The 17458-nt window shown below is 38.7% G+C and overlaps 1 pseudogene; it reads left to right on the top strand.

Moving 5' to 3' along the window:
* Positions 1 to 5646: 5646 nt before the first annotated feature.
* Positions 5647 to 5746, top strand: LOC127133730 (uncharacterized; annotated as a pseudogene).
* Positions 5747 to 17458: the final 11712 nt, after the last annotated feature.

Genomic DNA, 17458 nt, shown 5'->3' with positions numbered 1-17458 from the left:
AAAGTAGCACCGTTTACTGGACGGTTCTGGGAAGCACAGAATATGATGAAGAGTTCATCACGTGAAACTGAAGTACTATTTGGCTTCTTCCCAAATAAAGTGTGGGTCAGGATCTTATGGAAATAGCGAAAAGCCGGGTTGTGTATGTTTCCAGAGAGAAACTCATGTTCTTCGGGCTCATCATTTCCAGTCAGCTTACCCCAAAAGTGTTCAAGCTCTCTATATTCAAAAAGTTCTTCCTGGCTTACAGTGAATGTATCAAAGGAGGTAGGAAAACCCAAAAGGTTGGTGAAGTCTCTAATATTAAATTGGTACTCCATATTGAACATTCTGAACTGGATAAAACCTCTGCTAATTCCTTTTCCATGGCTGGGTAGATAGATTAGTGAGCTAAGGAATTCTAGTGTGAGTCTCCGGTAGGTGGTGAAATGTCTCAGGATAGGGGATGTCTCCCATCCTATCTGATTCAGCAGATACAGGACACTCTGTCTCAGTCCAAGGGCAGTCATAGCCCAATCATCAGCATATAAACTAGGTAGCATCTCTCTAGCGGCTAGTTCTTCAAACTTTTGTTTCTGAGCCATTCCTCTGAACTTGATACCCATACGATCAAAATGTCTCATCTGGTTAGTGTTAGCTAGAGAAAAGAAAACATGAGTTTAAGTCAGGATTTGGCCAAATGCCGAAAGAAGAAAAAATTATTATTATTATTTATATATATATTTTTTCCTTTTTGAATAAATCAATAATGAATACTAAATAGAAATTAAAAGAATAATTAAGAAAGAAATAGGGAAATGATAATTTAGAATAATAAAATAACAAATTAATTTGTGGGTTGTCTCCCACTAAGCGCTTTGTTTAAATGTCGCAAGCTCGACAAAGAAACTGTTAAATATAGTCTATGAATCCTGGGGGCGTTTCGTCTAAGTGTAGAATTTGCGAATCCTCGTTGGTTTCCGCATAGTGATAGTGTTTCAGACGTTGCCCGTTTACGGTGAACGGTTCTGTAGATTGTCCTTTTATTTCTACCGCTCCACTGGGAAAGACTTTAGTGATATGAAAGGGCCCTAACCATCTGGATCGTAGTTTTCCCGGGAATAACTTTAGTCTAGAGTTAAACAAAAGTACTGCGTCGCCTTGCTTGAAGATTTTCCTTGATATACGCTTGTCATGCCATTGTTTTGTTCTTTCTTTATAGATTCTGGCATTTTCATAGGCGTCTCTTCTGAGTTCCTCTAATTCGTTTATGTCAAGGATTCTCTTTTCACCGGCGGCTTTATAATTCAAATTTAGATTTCTAATAGCCCAATAGGCTTTATGTTCTAATTCTACCGGGAGGTGACAGGATTTTCCATAAATGAGCTTAAATGGGGTCGTCCCTATGGGGGTTTTATAAGCAGTTCGGTATGCCCACAAAGCTTCTGGTAATTTCAATGACCAATCTTTCCTTGAAGTGGCTACCGTTTTTTCTAGTATTTGCTTGATTTCTCTGTTAGACACTTCCACTTGTCCACTGGTTTGAGGGTGGTAAGGTGTTGCTATCCTATGTCTCACTCCATATTTAAGTAGTAGTTTTTCGAGTACCTTGGATATAAAGTGCGATCCACCATCACTGACTACTATTCTTGGGATGCCAAATCTCGGAAATATTATATTCTTAAAGAGTCTAGTTACTACTCGGGTGTCATTTGTTGGAGAAGCTATAGCTTCGATCCACTTTGATACGTAGTCAACTGCCACGAGTATGTATTTGTTACCGAAAGAGGATGGGAAAGGTCCCATGAAGTCTATCCCCCACACGTCAAAAATCTCTACTTCCAAAATACCTTTTTGTGGCATCTCGTCACGTCTAGATATGTTTCCCGTGCGTTGACATCTGTCACACTCCTTAATAGCCGCATGTACGTCCTTCCATATAGTTGGCCAATAAAAGCCAGCTTGTAGGATTTTAGAGCAGGTCTTGGATGTACATGTGTGTCCACCATAAGGAGCGGAGTGACAGTGTTGGATTATATTTTCTACCTCTTCTTCGGGTATACATCGACGGAAAATACCATCGGGGCCTCTTTTGAAAAGTAAGGGATCATCCCAGTAATAGTGTTTTATGTCGTGGAAGAATCGTTTCTTCTGCTGGCAAGATAAAGTAGGTGGAACTATTCCGGCAGCTAAATAATTGACTAGATCAGCGTACCATGGTGTGACAGATATAGCTAAGGTGGTTTCTACTTGCATGTCGGAGTTGTTCTCTTCCAAAGTAGCTATGAGTTTATCATACGAGAAATCATCATTAATTGATGTTCTTTCCGGTTCAAGGTTCTCAAGTCTAGAGAGGTGGTCTGCTACTACGTTTTCAGTTCCTTTCTTGTCCTTGATTTCTAAGTCGAATTCTTGTAGTAACAAGATCCATCTTAGGAGTCTAGGTTTAGCATCCTTTTTTGTTAAAAGGTACCTGATAGCGGCGTGATCAGTGTAGACTATTATTTTGGCTCCTACCAAGTAAGAACGAAATTTATCTAGTGCGAATACCACTGCTAGGAGTTCTTTCTCGGTAGTGGCGTAATTCATTTGCGCTTCATCCAGGGTTCTGCTAGCGTAATATATAACGTGAAGCTTTTTATCCTTTCTTTGTCCTAAAACAGCACCTACAGCATAATCACTGGCATCGCACATTATTTCGAATGGTTCATTCCAGTCTGGTGTCTGCATAATGGGTGCGGAGATCAATGCTTGTTTAAGAGTTTGAAATGCTTTTAAACAGTTATCGTCGAATATGAATTCAGCATCTTTCATCAATAGTCCGGTTAGAGGTTTAGTTATCTTAGAGAAGTCTTTGATGAATCGTCGGTAAAAACCGGCGTGTCCTAAAAAGCTTCGTACTTCTCTCACGGTTCTTGGGGGTTGAAGATTTTCGATTACCTCTATTTTGGCTTTGTCTACTTCAATTCCTCTGTTCGAGATGATGTGTCCTAAAACAATTCCTTCTTGTACCATAAAGTGGCACTTTTCCCAATTAAGTACTAAGTTTACTTTTACACATCGCTCAAGAACTCTTTCTAGGTTTTCAAGGCATTCTTCGAAACTTTGTCCATATACAGAAAAGTCATCCATAAATACTTCCATGATGTTTTCGAGAAAGTCGGCGAAAATCGCCATCATGCATCTTTGAAAAGTTGCAGGGGCATTACACAGACCAAACGGCATTCGTCTATAAGCGAAGGTACAAAAGGGCATGTGAACGTTGTCTTTTCTTGGTCATCAGGGTGAATTGGTATTTGAAAGAAGCCTGAATAACCGTCTAGATAACAGAAATGTGAATGTTTAGCTAATCGTTCTAACATTTGGTCAATGAATGGTAAAGGGAAATGATCTTTTCGGGTTGCTTTGTTTAGTTTCCTATAATCAATGCACATTCTCCATCCCGATTCGATTCGTTTAGTTATAGTTTCTCCTTTTTCGTTTTCAATAACGGTTATGCCTCCTTTCTTTGGTACAACGTGTACAGGACTGACCCATTTGCTATCAGATATAGGATATATAATACCTGCTTCCAATAACTTGGTTATTTCTTTCTTTACTACCTCACTTAGGATCGGATTTAGTCTTCTCTGGTGTTCCCTAGAGGTTTTACAGTCTTCTTCTAACATGATGCGGTGCATACAAATAGAAGGGCTTATTCCTTTAAGATCGGTGATGTGGTATCCTAGTGCGGTTGGATATTTCCTTAAGATATGTAAGAGTTTTTCTGTTTCGAGTCTTCCTAGATCTGCATTAACTATCACAGGTCGTTCAAGTTCTAAGTCTAGGAATTCATATCTCAGATTTTTGGGAAGTGTTTTCAAATCAGGGGTTGGTTTGTTAAGACACTGCGTAGGGTCCGGTGTTATTGCTAAACATTGGTTAGATTTGTCTTCTAAAAGATAGTCTGATGATTTGTCTTCTCCTAACTCTGCTTCTTTTATGCATTCATCGATGATATCCATGAAGTAACATGTATCTTCTATTGCAAGTGCTTTCAAGAATTGGGAAAGAATGAATTCAATTTTCTCTTCACCTACTTCGAAGGTGAGTCGTCCTCGTTTTACGTCTATGATTGCACCGGCAGTTGCTAAGAATGGTCTTCCTAGTATAATAGGTGTAGTATCATCTTCTCTAATGTCCATAATTGTGAAGTCAGTGGGAATGTAAAACTGACCTATGCGTACGGGAACGTTTTCAAGGATTCCTACAGGATATTTGATGGAACGATCTGCTAGTTGCACGGACATTTTGGTCGGTCTTAATTCTCCCATTTCCAGTTTCTTACATATGGATAAAGGCATAACGCTAATTCCGGCTCCTAAATCGCATAAGGCTTTGTCGATGACAAATTTTCCTATGTGACAGGGTATAGAGAAACTACCCGGATCCTTGAGTTTAGGAGGCATGTTTTGGATTATAGCGCTACATTCGGCAGGGAGTGTAACGGTTTCGCTATCCTCAAGTTTCCTCTTATTAGAAAGAATTTCTTTTAAGAATTTAGCATATGAGGGCATCTGCGTAATAGCTTCGGTAAACGGAATTGTAACGTTTAATTGTTTATGGAGATCAACAAATTTTCTAAATTGGCCCGCATCTTTGGTTTTAACAAGCCTTTGAGGGTACGGTATAGGTGGTTTGTAAGGTGGTGGAGGCACATAAGGTTCCTTCTTTTCTAGGGTTTCCTTATTACTCTCTTCCTTTTCCTTAGGTTCACTTTCCTCAGTTGATTTCTTAGGGTTTTGGTTTTCTATCCTTGGATCAGACGGTCCTTCCACTTCCGTTCCACTTCTTAATATAATTGCATGAGCTTGGCTTCTCGGATTAGGTTGGGGCTGTCCAGGGAATGTACCAGTTGGGGCAGCAGTAGGTGCTTGTTGTTGAGCTACTTGAGATATTTGTGTTTCCAGCATTTTGTTATGGGTAGCCAAGGCATCTACTTTGCTTGCTAGTTGTTTAAGTTGTTCGCCAGTATGTATGTTCTGGTTTAAGAAATCTTTATTGGTTTGTTGTTGGGAAGCTATAAAGTTTTCCATCATGATTTCCAAGTTGGATTTTCTAGGGGTATTATTGTTAGGTATGGATGGATTCGGTTTCTGATATCCCGGAGGTATAGATGGGGCTTGATTTGGAGACTGTCCAGGTGCGTATAAAGCATTATTACTCTTATATGAAAAGTTTGGATGGTTCTTCCAATTTGGGTTATAGGTATTCGAATAGGGGCTTCCTTGAGCATAGTTTACTTGCTCTGCTTGGATTCCAGTCAAGAGTTGACATTCCGCAGGAGTGTGGCCTTGGATTCCACAGACCTCGCAATTCTGAGTTATAGCAACCACGGCGGCTGGAGGTGATACGTTTAAACTTTCAATTTTCTGGACCAAAGCATCCACTTTTGCGTTAACGTGATCAAGGTTACTTATCTCGTACATGCCAGTTTTCGGTTGAGGTTTTTCCACCGTTGTTCGTTCGGTTCCCCACTGATAGTGGTTTTGGGCCATGCTCTCGATAAGCTGGTAAGCATCAGCATAAGGTTTGTTCATTAGTGCACCACCTGCAGCGGCGTCTATTGTTAACCTTGTGTTGTATAAGAGACCATTATAAAATGTGTGAATTACTAACCAGTCTTCCAAACCATGGTGTGGGCAAAGTCTCATCATGTCTTTGTATCTTTCCCATGCTTCGAAAAGAGACTCGTTGTCTTTCTGTTTAAATCCGTTTATCTGGGCTCTTAACATAGCTGTTTTGCTTGGCGGAAAATATCGGGCAAGAAAAACTTTCTTCAACTCGTTCCATGTGGTGACTGAGTTGGAAGGAAGAGATTGAAGCCATCTTCTAGCGCTATCTCTTAATGAGAAAGGAAAAAGACGAAGTCGAATTGCCTCTGAAGTGACACCATTAGCTTTAACAGTATCAGCGTATTGAACAAATACGGATAAATGAAGGTTTGTTTCTTCGGTAAGATTTCCAGAGAATTGGTTCTGTTGCACAGCCTGCAACAGCGAAGGTTTGAGTTCGAAGTTGTTTGCTTCAATTGCGGGTGGAGCAATACTTGAATGCGGTTCATCTTGCGATGGAGCGGCGTAATCTCTAAGAGCACGAGATGGTTCTGCCATCTCGGTTAAAGAAGGAAGATCTTTGAGATCAGGAAAGTCTATAGGAGGGAGATTGTTCGCAGCACGATATTCCCGAATTCGTCGTAAGACTCGGAGATATAGTTCGATATCGTTGATTCGTAAATAGAGCGGTTCGCCTTGTGAGTGAGTGCGTGGCATACAAATCAACGAAAGAAAGAATAGAAGAAAAAGAAACCTTAGTCTCTACAGCGTAACGGAAGAGTTACGATATCGATTAAATAAAAGTCCCCGGCAACGGCGCCAAAAACTTGATCGCTCGACTATGTGAGTCGAGAATGGGATACAAACTGCAAGTGCACAGTTCTATCGCGTAGTTTTAAAAGATATCGATCCCACAGGGACTTATGAATCGATATACCGTTATCTAAGGTTACTACGTAAATCTAAGGTGAAAATGTTTGATTGTTTGGGGAAAAACTAAGAGCTAAACTAAGATCTAGATTAAATATTAATAAAACGGATATCGGTATGTAGTTCGTCAAAACTAGGGAATCAAGTCTTTGTCGGTTTCTTGGTTTTAAAATAAATCGTTTCGGTTAACTTTATTGGTTAAAGGTTTTATCTCAAACTCTCGCTCTGTTGAATAAACCATGATTCTATATTAATGTAGCTGTCACTTATAATTAAGTCAAAAACCATATTTTGAAAGCAATAAAGTTGCAGAAACTCTTTTTAAGAAAACACTGACCGTTTTAAACACCCTTATCTCAAACTCTCGCTCTGTTGACTTAGGTTATATAATCAAATCCAAATGCTTAACTCTCGTCCTCACATTCAATCTTTAAAAATACTTTTTGGAAAAGGTCAGAATTTAATTAACTCTAAAACTTGCTCTCGCCCTGATCTAGAATTAATGCCTAACTTACACTGTCCAGTTAAAACCTCAAACTCTCGCTCTATTGATTTTAACTTCTTTATGTCCTTTACTTTTGTAAAAAATCTTGTTATTAAACCTGTAAGTTGAGACCGTAAAAAGATTGATTTTAATTTTAAGTTTAGATAGACCGACTCAGTCTTGATCCCTTATTCTGCTTACTTTACATACCGATACCTAGGCGAATTAGCCAGACATGCTAAATAAACAAGAATACATATCATGCATAAACAGAGTCATTCCAGGCAGATAATATAGATAAATAATAAAACAAAATATTAAATAATGATTAAAGAACCTGAATGCGTAATACAATAGTCTTGAACACTCCACCACAAGCCGGTAGGATTTGTTCTTGGATTCTTCAATTAAACAATAAATTAAACCAAGGAAATAAAACTAGAACCTAACGTAAGGTTAGATCCGATAAAAAGTTGCACAATAGTTTCCGGTGTAGAAACTATTATGCGAAAAATATCTAAATGCTAAAAAGGGAAAGGTAAATTGCAAGGGAAAAAGAATGTAGAACTTGCAAAAGAAATAAATAAAATAAACAACGTAAGTTGCTGGAAAAGAAAATTAAGCAAAAGCGTGAAAAGAAAATTGGCAGAGCTTCGGCAATATGAGCGTAGCAAAACGGAGGAGACCAGGACTTTCCCAATTAGCTGCTATTTATACAGCTGCTGGTGTAACTGCTTTCCAAGGGTTTCCGTATGCGCGGTCTTTTCGTTCCGAGGTTAAGCGTGCGTGGAAATAGCTTTCAACGCGGTCAGTTGAGTTCCTAGCGCCAAAAATATAGGGGAATGGCGTGACGTCCGTCACACCATGTGTGACGCTCGTCACAAGAGTGTGCTTAGTGTGACGCTCGTCACAACCTTTGTGACGCCCGTCACAGGCATAACGTGCGCTTTCTTTGGGCTGGGCTTGGTCTTTGTTATTTGTTTCCTTTTTATTCCTTTTTACACCTCCTTTTCTTCCCTTTTTCACTTTTGCTTCAAAATGGATGCCTGACATAAATAGAAAGGAAATACCGCATAATATCTGATAAAATGAGATAAATTAAAGTAAATGATAATATAATCTAATTGAATCAAGTCCTAAAATGTGATATAATTTCATGTTATCACCTGCGAAAAAGGAAATGACAGAAGAGTCGCCACCGTGCGTTATTTATCCCAAAGGAGGGAAAGGAAACGCTCGAAGTAAACCTGGGAGAAAGGAAACGAAAAGACAAGGTCTCGCAACCAAATCTTGGGTTCGGGAGTCGATTATGTGAAGGGAAGGTATTAGCACCCCTACGCATCCGTCGTACTCTACGGGATCCACTTTTGTGGTTCTTGTCTAAAGGGTGTGGGTTTATCTAATGTACTATTTATTAAAAGAGGGGTCAAAAGAAAATGACTCGCACGGATGTCGCATCCACTGCATACGTATCTCATCTGAATATGAGAATCAGAGTCTTCGTAGCTCGGCTACCTATGGGTTAGGGGGATATGTGCTCGGTAAGACGTCGCGTCTTATGCCTACTTATCTCATCTGGAATGAGAATCAGAGCAAGCCGTAGTTCGGCTAACTACGGGGTTGGTTGTGTTTTTGGGTGAACGACGTTACTACGCAATCTACCGGATGCTCGACCTTTGGAGACTTACTCGCCTGTAGTAGAAGGAGTAAACGTGTTCTTAGGAGAAGAAAAATCAATGAGTTGGGGTGTTTTAGGGATACTCATGCAAAAAGGCAGTCCTAGACGAAGGAACCGCACTACCTTAATAAACATGCAAACGGGAGACTATCAAACCATACAAAACAAACATGCATAAAGTAAACACGCCAGCAAAGGGGCTCAAACACGCAGGGGTAGGGCTTTAGTCAAGAGGGGTCATATCAACCTCGACAAACAAGCCATGGAAGGGTAATCAAACGGGCTCTTAACCACTGACATTGAACGTCAGGGTGAGCAGATCAGAGGGTAATGAGGATAAGACCTCATAGCTCTTAACCCCAGACAGGGTGAGCTCAAGGCATGGGGGTTCAGAAAGATGGAACCCTCTCCACTGATCGACCGGACAAAAGATCTTGGGCTTTTGTTCTGAAGCATCGACACGTAGTGTGATCTTAAAGAACGACGCACTGAATAACGGGGGATTGGCTACTAATCCCTTTTATCCGTCAATTGCCTCTTCATGGAGGTGTTTAGGCACAAAAATAAACACACAAAAACATTGCCTCCTATCGAGGTCTTCCAGCTAAGAAAACGGTAAAATGCGATAAAAATAAAGGATAAAAAAGGTCTACCGTACGGATAAAGATCCGAAGTAACAGCAACTTGTCGCATCCGCGAAAAAACAACCGGCGGGCTGAAACAAAACAACACAGAGCCGCCACCGTGCGTTATTTATCCCAAAAGAGGGAAAGGAAATGCTCAGAGTAAACCCGGAAAAGACATGGTCTCGCAACCAAAGAGAATGGGATCGGGAGTCGGTTATGCGAAGGGAAGGTATTAGCACCCCTACGCATTCGTCGTACTCGACGGGATCCACGCTCTAAAGAAAGAAAAGGTTGCTAAAACAAACACCACACACACACACACCGAAAACAACACAGATGGGGGAAGAGAGGAACAGGCTCGCTAGGATATCGCATCCTATGCCTAGGTATCTCATCTGGAATGAGAATCAGAGCTACCGTAGTTCGGCTCACGCACGCCAAACAAAACACACACACAAGCAAGCAAACATGGAACCCGAACGCCAATCGCTGGACTTACATCAGCTTCCGAACCCAACAACCCACACTAGAAACCAGATGCCACTTGATGGACTTATACTGGACTCCAAGCACACAACGAGAGGATACGGAATGCCAATCGCTGGGCTTACATCCATCTCCTAACACACACAAGAACAAACACACCACAAGTTACTAAGGAGTCGGGAACTCGAGCCTAGCAACTGTCAAACAAACACACACAAAAGAAAAAGGGTGCCCGGAGAGATCTCGGAAGACCTCCTGCCTACGTACCTCATCTGGTATGAGGATCAGGGCAACGTAGTTCCCCTAAACAGGGGAGAAACTTTCTCCTAACCAGAGACCGGGAAATGACCAACTAAAAGGGAGACTGACTCGAGCCTAATAGTTATCATGTATTCCACAATGGTCCTAGGTTTAGTTCTCTATCTACTTGCACAACAACAAGCTATCCTAACCAGGCAAAGCAAGCATGCAAGCATAAACAAAACAAAGCAAACATTCACAATTAGCACACACTATATACAGACAAAGTGGGCTCAATACAAGGGTTAGACTGCCAAAGCAAGTCAACTGTATCAGGGTGATGTTAGCTCTTAACCCTAACATTGGGAGTTAGGGTGAAGCAGATGAAATGGGAAGTGAGGGGTGTGCCTCACAGCTCTTATCCCTGGCCAGGGAGAGCTTCAGACAAAGAAGTGTGGGTTCAAATGAACTATAGCAACTAAAGTACCTGAAATCAATCTAACACAATTAGTATTCAGCTCAAACAGTCAGACAGATAAGCTAAACAGTCAACAGTTAACTGTACACAAGCAATGCATCAAGCAAAGCATAAGCCAATGCTAAACACAAATGACTTATAAACCACCTACAAAACAAAATTAATGTTAGTCAACATCAATCAAAATAAGCAACTCAATCCAAGTGAATTAATTCCTCCATGCCATTTGCCTTTTGTCCTGAAAACACACTTCAAACATGAGAAGCAAACCCCTAGGACGAAGCCTAGGGTCAAAGAGGAAGCAAAAGTTCAAAACAGAACATGAAATTTATCAAAAATCAAGTTCAATCAAATTAGAAGCAAATCCAATTGGTCTCACATTCATATCATCAACCATTTTCATTTCATGAAAGAAATAGTGCAAGACATGCAATTTAGAAGCTCATAGGACCAAACAGAATGACTTAATCCAAATCCAAACCAAAACCATTCAATAAATCCCCAAAAACTTCATGGCTAAACAGCATCCACAACATGACCTACACACAAAATTTCAAGCCATTTGGATAATTGGAAGCAAGCCAATTAAATTCATCAAGTCAACACAAGTTCAAACAAGCTCACACAAGGCCTAAAATCATGCATCAACTTCAAGCGAGCACAAAACAGAATTGGTGCAAGATAAATGAATGAAACCAAATCCATCGCAAACTTCAATGTGTCTATAATCACTCCAAAAAACTTCAAGTCCATCCAATACATATTAAGAATTTCACAAAACATCTAAAATCATGACTCACAAAAAGTCCACATTTGGTCAAACAGAAAGGAAATTCTTAAAAAAATAGGAAATGTACTAAAACATTCCACAAAAATACACAAGTGGACCTAACATCCCAAGGCATCAACATGAAAAAATTCAGCTCAATTCATGTTCAATAGGCATGGTAACAAAAATCAAGAAGTTGGACATGAAATGGTGTGACACAAACTGTCACACCTCTAAAGATCACAGCATATCTCACAATCCAAGAATGAAAAAATCACAAACCATATACCAAAATTTTCCTTAAGGTGTCTAGAATATGCATACAAAGTTTCAGGAATTTCCAATTAAGCATCATCATTTCATGATCAAAATACCAAGCCATGTGCATGAAACCACATACATGAACAAACCCTAGGCCATTTTTAATTCCACACGTGCACAATTTCCACAAAAATATTCATTAAATTGTAGAGATCATGAGGATCATAGCACAAAAAATTTCATTCAATTTGGACAAATAGTTTAGGAGATATGAAATTTTGAATGTTGAAGAAAAATAAAAAAAATGCATGTGGAATGGTATGTACATGAGAAGTATATGAGAAAAAAAATGCTAAAGCAACAAGTGGAATTGTCCCCAAGCGTTATCGAAGCGTGTTCACGTTTAAAATCCTGGCGCGCGCTACTGTACAAATATCAACAGCATGGCAAAACGCGAATCACATGGATCAAAATCAACATTCTGGAATTTTTTTCAAACATTCATCATGTTCATCACAAGTTCATACGTCCAAGAACAAATATTCACCAAATTGGACAAACTTTATATCAATGGAAAGGTCTCTCAACGTACATCATGAATCCATAATTATTTTGACCTAATTCTTGCTAATCTAAGAGAATCGAAGCAAAACATTATCACGTGTGAAACTTCCAATCAATGTAACTCATTCATTTCTTGATGAAAATTCACGATTCAAAGTGCAGATTAACCTACGTGGAAGGATCTACAAGAAGCACTCATCAATTGCATGAATCATTAAATTCGAAAACTCACCTTCTTGGAATTGCAGATGTTAAAACGCGTGTTCTAGGCCTTGTAACATGAAAACAGAACTTCTATGATGATGTGGAAGATGAATGAAGGCAATGCTTTAGCTCAATAGTGCTTGAACACGATGAAATTTCCATTTGCCATTAAAGGAGCTTGATGCAACAGTCCATGAATCTTCAAGATTTCTTCAGAATTTTGGTGCAATCTGTAAGACCCCAATTTTGTCCCTAAGATCCCTCATGGCATCATATCATATCATATCATTGCCTCAAGGATCTTTGTGCACCTTTGCTTCCCTCCTAGTGGGTGGGTTATCTTGTGAGTGTGGTTCTTGATCACCAAGCATGTTTTGCATATGTATATCATTGCTTTTCATTTGTTTACTAACCAAAAGTACAAAAATATTGTCATCTAACCATGTTACTTGCAGATGAAGCAAGCTAGGTCAAAACAGTCAAATCATTCATGGAGCAATGGATGGTGGCCATTCTTGAAGAATTTGGGTACCATGATCATTCATCAAGAGTTCATATGAGTTGTGACATCATTTGGAATCAAGATATCAAGTGGTAGGGGCTTGGAATTCATCAGAACATGGTTCAGTCAACCAAAACCCTAGCAAAGTCAACTGTGGTCAACTGTGCATTTAATCAGTGATTTGATGGTGGGAATTGGTTTGAGAGGTCTCATTCATGTCCATATAAGCCTCATATAACATGTCAAACATCATCATTGAAGAATTTGAAGTCAGACAAGAAGTTTCCAAAAATAGTAAGTTGATCTGTAATTGGAAATTGCCAAAAATAGAAAGTTCTTCTCCTCAAATTTACTTCATCATACAAGCTTCAAATGAATTTTTGTCCAACATGAAAGTTGAAGATCTTGTTCTCCCATTTCCAAAAAGTCCAAGAACACTCATTTCTCATTTATGGTTGGCAAGTTATGATCAAATCATTCTCAAGAATTTTTGAACTTCAAAGTGAGATAACTTTCAAACCATTTGGCCAAATTGAGTGAGGTTTTTTGCTACAAGTCACATTTGACATGCTCTATCCAAATTCTTCATCACATTTCACCAAATATCATCCAATCAAAATGGCATTTTTCAAGTGCATTGAATTAAAAAAGAGAGGGGTGAAAAATTGACTTTCAAATTAATCATTGTCTACACATTCTACCATTTGTAAATGATCAAAAACCAAATTTGGGATATGTTTAGGCCCATTTTCGCACTGTAGCATGCCATGCACATGCAACATGAGTAATTTCACTAATTGGCCAAAACACTTTCATTAAGCTAATTTCATTTACCATTCCATTAACCAAGCTTAGGCATTGTTAATCAGAAGTATATATTACACATTTCAGACGAAAAACCCTAGCCACAATTGACAAATCAGATCTGAATTTCTTTTTCTCTCAAAAACTCTCATTCTTCACTTAGAATTTTTCTGAAAAATCTCCAAAGAATTCGTGCTTCTGTGCATTGGTCCATCATTTACCATCATTCTTGAAGCCTTTGCAAGCTGAATTTCACAACTGTAGAGCCATTTTCAGCACTGTTGCATTGAACTTCTTCCATGGCAACTATCGATTGGAGCTGCCTCAAGGGTTGTTGAGCTGAATTTCATTGTCCATTCATCATCTGGAACATCATTAAGTTTCTGTGTCGCACTTACACGACCAAAGAACTCCAGAATCATCTCTGCTCTTCAAATCAGGTAAACTTTCGAACCTCTTTATTCTTGAAATCATGTTGTGCTTTGGAAAGATCTTGCCATGCTGAGTTCACTGAATGTTGTAGTTTTGATTTTGGTTAAGTATTAAGAGAGAAATATGGATTTGAAGTTTGTTGGTCAAATATTATCTTGCTCGATTCTTCCATGATAGTTTGAATTAAGGTTAATGAATGTTGGAATGTTGATGTACTCGGTGATATGAGTCGAATGGTGTGTCCATTTCCCAAATCTGGAACAAAAAGTTCATCACGATGATGAACATGATGAACATGGCATAAACCCTAATTTTCTGCACCCAGAATTCGTATTTGATCCTTTGAACCTCGCTCTGCATGTTTGTCCCGTGTTTTTGGCCATGAAGCGAATCAGCGGTTGACACGCCCTTAAGTGAAACGCGGCGTTTCACTTAAGTGGCCGTGTAATTACAAAATTGCCATTGTCGTGTTTTAATTCTTTTTAAATCATTTTCATTTCCATTTTTTTATTTCAATTGGTATGCTGATTTTAGAAAATTCATAACTCTGCCAATTTTAATCCAAATTTGATGGGATTTTTTGTGAAATGCTCCTCATGATCTCTAGTTTATTATGGTGATTTTTTCAGATTTTTTGCACGTGTAGATTTTAAAAATGCCTAGGGTTTGTTCATGTGTGTCCAATTTGTGTATGCCATGCCATTTTGCTTGTGAAATGATGATGCTTAATCCAATGCCTCTCAAATGTTTTGTGCTTAAACTAGACATGTTCATGGTGATTTTGGTATAGAGTTTGTAATTTTATCATTGCTGGTTGATGAGATATGATTTTTTGAATAGAGGTGTGACAATTTGTGTCACACCATTCATGTCCAACTCTATGATTTTAATTACCATGCTTATTGAACTCAAAATGGTCTGGATTTTTGCATGAAGATACTTACCGATGTTGAGAATACATGTAAATTTTTATGGAATTATTGATGGCATTTCCTATTTGATTGGAATTTTCTCCCCTGTTTGGTCATTTGTTGATTTTTTTGTGACACATGTTTGTATTTGGTTTGTGAAATTCTGGTTATTAATTGGATGGCTGTGAAATTTGGCATGAGTAATGTAGACATCTTAAAGTTTGTCATGGTTTTAGTCCCATTCATTTATCATGGGTTGTTTCTGTTTTATGATTAATTGAAGTTGGTGCATGTTTTGATGCTTTGTATGAGTTTGCTTGAACTTGCTTTGACTTTCTGATTTTCATTGACCTACTTCCCTTGATCCAAATGAGCTGAAATTTGGTATGCTTATCATGTTATGGATGATGTTTGATCATGAATTATTTGAGGATTTATTGAAATGTTTGTGATTGGATTTGAGTTGAATCATTCTGTTGACTTCTTTGAGGTTCTATATGACATGCTTTGACCTAATTTGTTTGTGAAATGATAATGATGAATGATATGAATGTGGAACCACTTGGGTTTGTTTCTTAATTGTTTGGACTTGATTTTGGATAGCTTTCACTTGCTGTTTTGGATTTTTTATCTCCTTTTGACCCTAGGCTTGTCCTAGTGGTCTTGTTGCTCATGTTTGAGTTTGGTTTTTCAGGTTAAGAAGCAAATGCCTTTAGGAGATTTATGCAAGTTGATTGAGTTTGATTGATTGTCATGAACTAACTTGTTTGTTTTGTAGGATGATTAGCTCATATGCTTTGAGCTTTGTGCTTTGCACATGGGATTGATTGTGTTGACTGTTGATCCTTATCTTATATTGGTTTTGAATTTGAGTTGCATACTGATTATGTTTGATTGGTTTCAGGTACCATTAGTTGCTAATAGTTCTTTGAGAACTTGCATTGCTTTGCTTGATAGCATTTGCATTGAGGTAGAATCTCTTGTCTTCATGTAGTCTGGAAGACCTGGCCTGTTACTTGGCCAGGCAACTGTCTGAAGTCCTCCTTAAGAGGCAATGTTTGTGCTTGTTTACCTTTGTCCCAAGCAGGAAAAGTCCTTTGAATAAGGCAATTGGTAGAACCCAAGAGATATGTAACCTATCTCCTACTATTCTGTGTGTCACTCACCTTGCTCACACCACATGTGTTGATGCATAGTGAGTAAAAGCCCAAGATCAATCGAGTCAATAATTTGTGGAGAGAGTTCCTACTTTCTGAACTCCCACACCTTCTGATATTCAATGCTCTCCCTGACCAGGGATAAGAGCAATGAGGCACACCCCTCATATCCTTTCATCTGCTTCACCTTGGCTCTCAATGTCAAGGTTAAGAGCACCATTAACCCTCTTCAAGTTGACTTCAATGCCTAACCCTTTGTATGAGCCTAATTGTTTGGTTATAGAGTGTGCTGAATGACTTTGGTTGATTGATTGCTTACTTCATATGCACATGTTTGCTTGTATGCTTTGTGCATTTATCATCATTAATTGCTCATTAGTGCATGATCATTTCATTTATCTTTGTAACATATCTTTGTTGTTTGCCCATTGAGGACAATTGTAAGACCATTCATTGGCCTTTGTTCCTATGATATGGAAGTGAGTATAAGACCATTTCATTGGCCACTCATCTTCTCTTTGCTTGATGCATTTGTTTGTTGTATGTGAGGATGCAATTATAAGTCCATGTAATTTGGCTTTTGTTCTCCTATGATCATATGTTGGAGGTTAGAGTAAGCCCAGATGAATTGGCATCTGACATCCAAGTGTTTGTTTTGTTGTTGGAGATTGGTATAAGTCCATAGAGTGGCCTCTGATATCCGGTTCTGTTTTAGGAGATTGGTATAAGTCCAGTGATTGGCATCCGGTATCCGCTTTTGTTGACTTCCTTCTTTTGTTTGCTCAGTGTGTTATTACTCATTGCCTATTCCAAAGGACGCACTTGAGTCATCTTCTATATGATTTCAAGAGGTGAACCTTCTAGGAAGTTTCACACTCCATCTTCATCCATTCATCCCAGTTTGTCCTAAACCTTTTCACACATTGCTTTCAAAACTTGAGATAAATATTGTGCAAACATCTTCATGTTTTTCAAATTAAAAACCTGGACCCCAAGTCCTTGACTTTTCAAACTCCATTCCATAATACTTCTTTTGAATCAATCTTAATCATACTTTGACCCTACTTTCATGAATATTCATAATCAATTAACTTCACCCATTCAATGGTTTTGTGGCTTTGTCCATTCTTGCTAAGTTTTCATACATTAGCCATAGGTTTGATTTATCCTAGTTGGTTGATGTTAATCTCACCTATTTGTCCTTAGTTGATTGAATTGTAAGTCTTCCTTGCTTATTATAGGGTTAACCCCTCACTAGCAAGTTGAAGCTTTTCTCACATGGTGGACTCGTTGTTTGTATAAGGTTGAGTTTTTCTCCCGTGGATAACGTAAGACCTTAAGGCTTGTGTTTAAAATTGA

This window comes from Lathyrus oleraceus, chromosome 3 (genome assembly GCF_024323335.1).
Source record: "Lathyrus oleraceus cultivar Zhongwan6 chromosome 3, CAAS_Psat_ZW6_1.0, whole genome shotgun sequence".
In the NCBI taxonomy this organism is placed as follows: domain Eukaryota; kingdom Viridiplantae; phylum Streptophyta; class Magnoliopsida; order Fabales; family Fabaceae; genus Lathyrus; species Lathyrus oleraceus.
The sequence above is the reverse complement of the archived record's forward strand: the minus strand, read 5'-3'. Positions and strand labels throughout refer to the sequence as shown.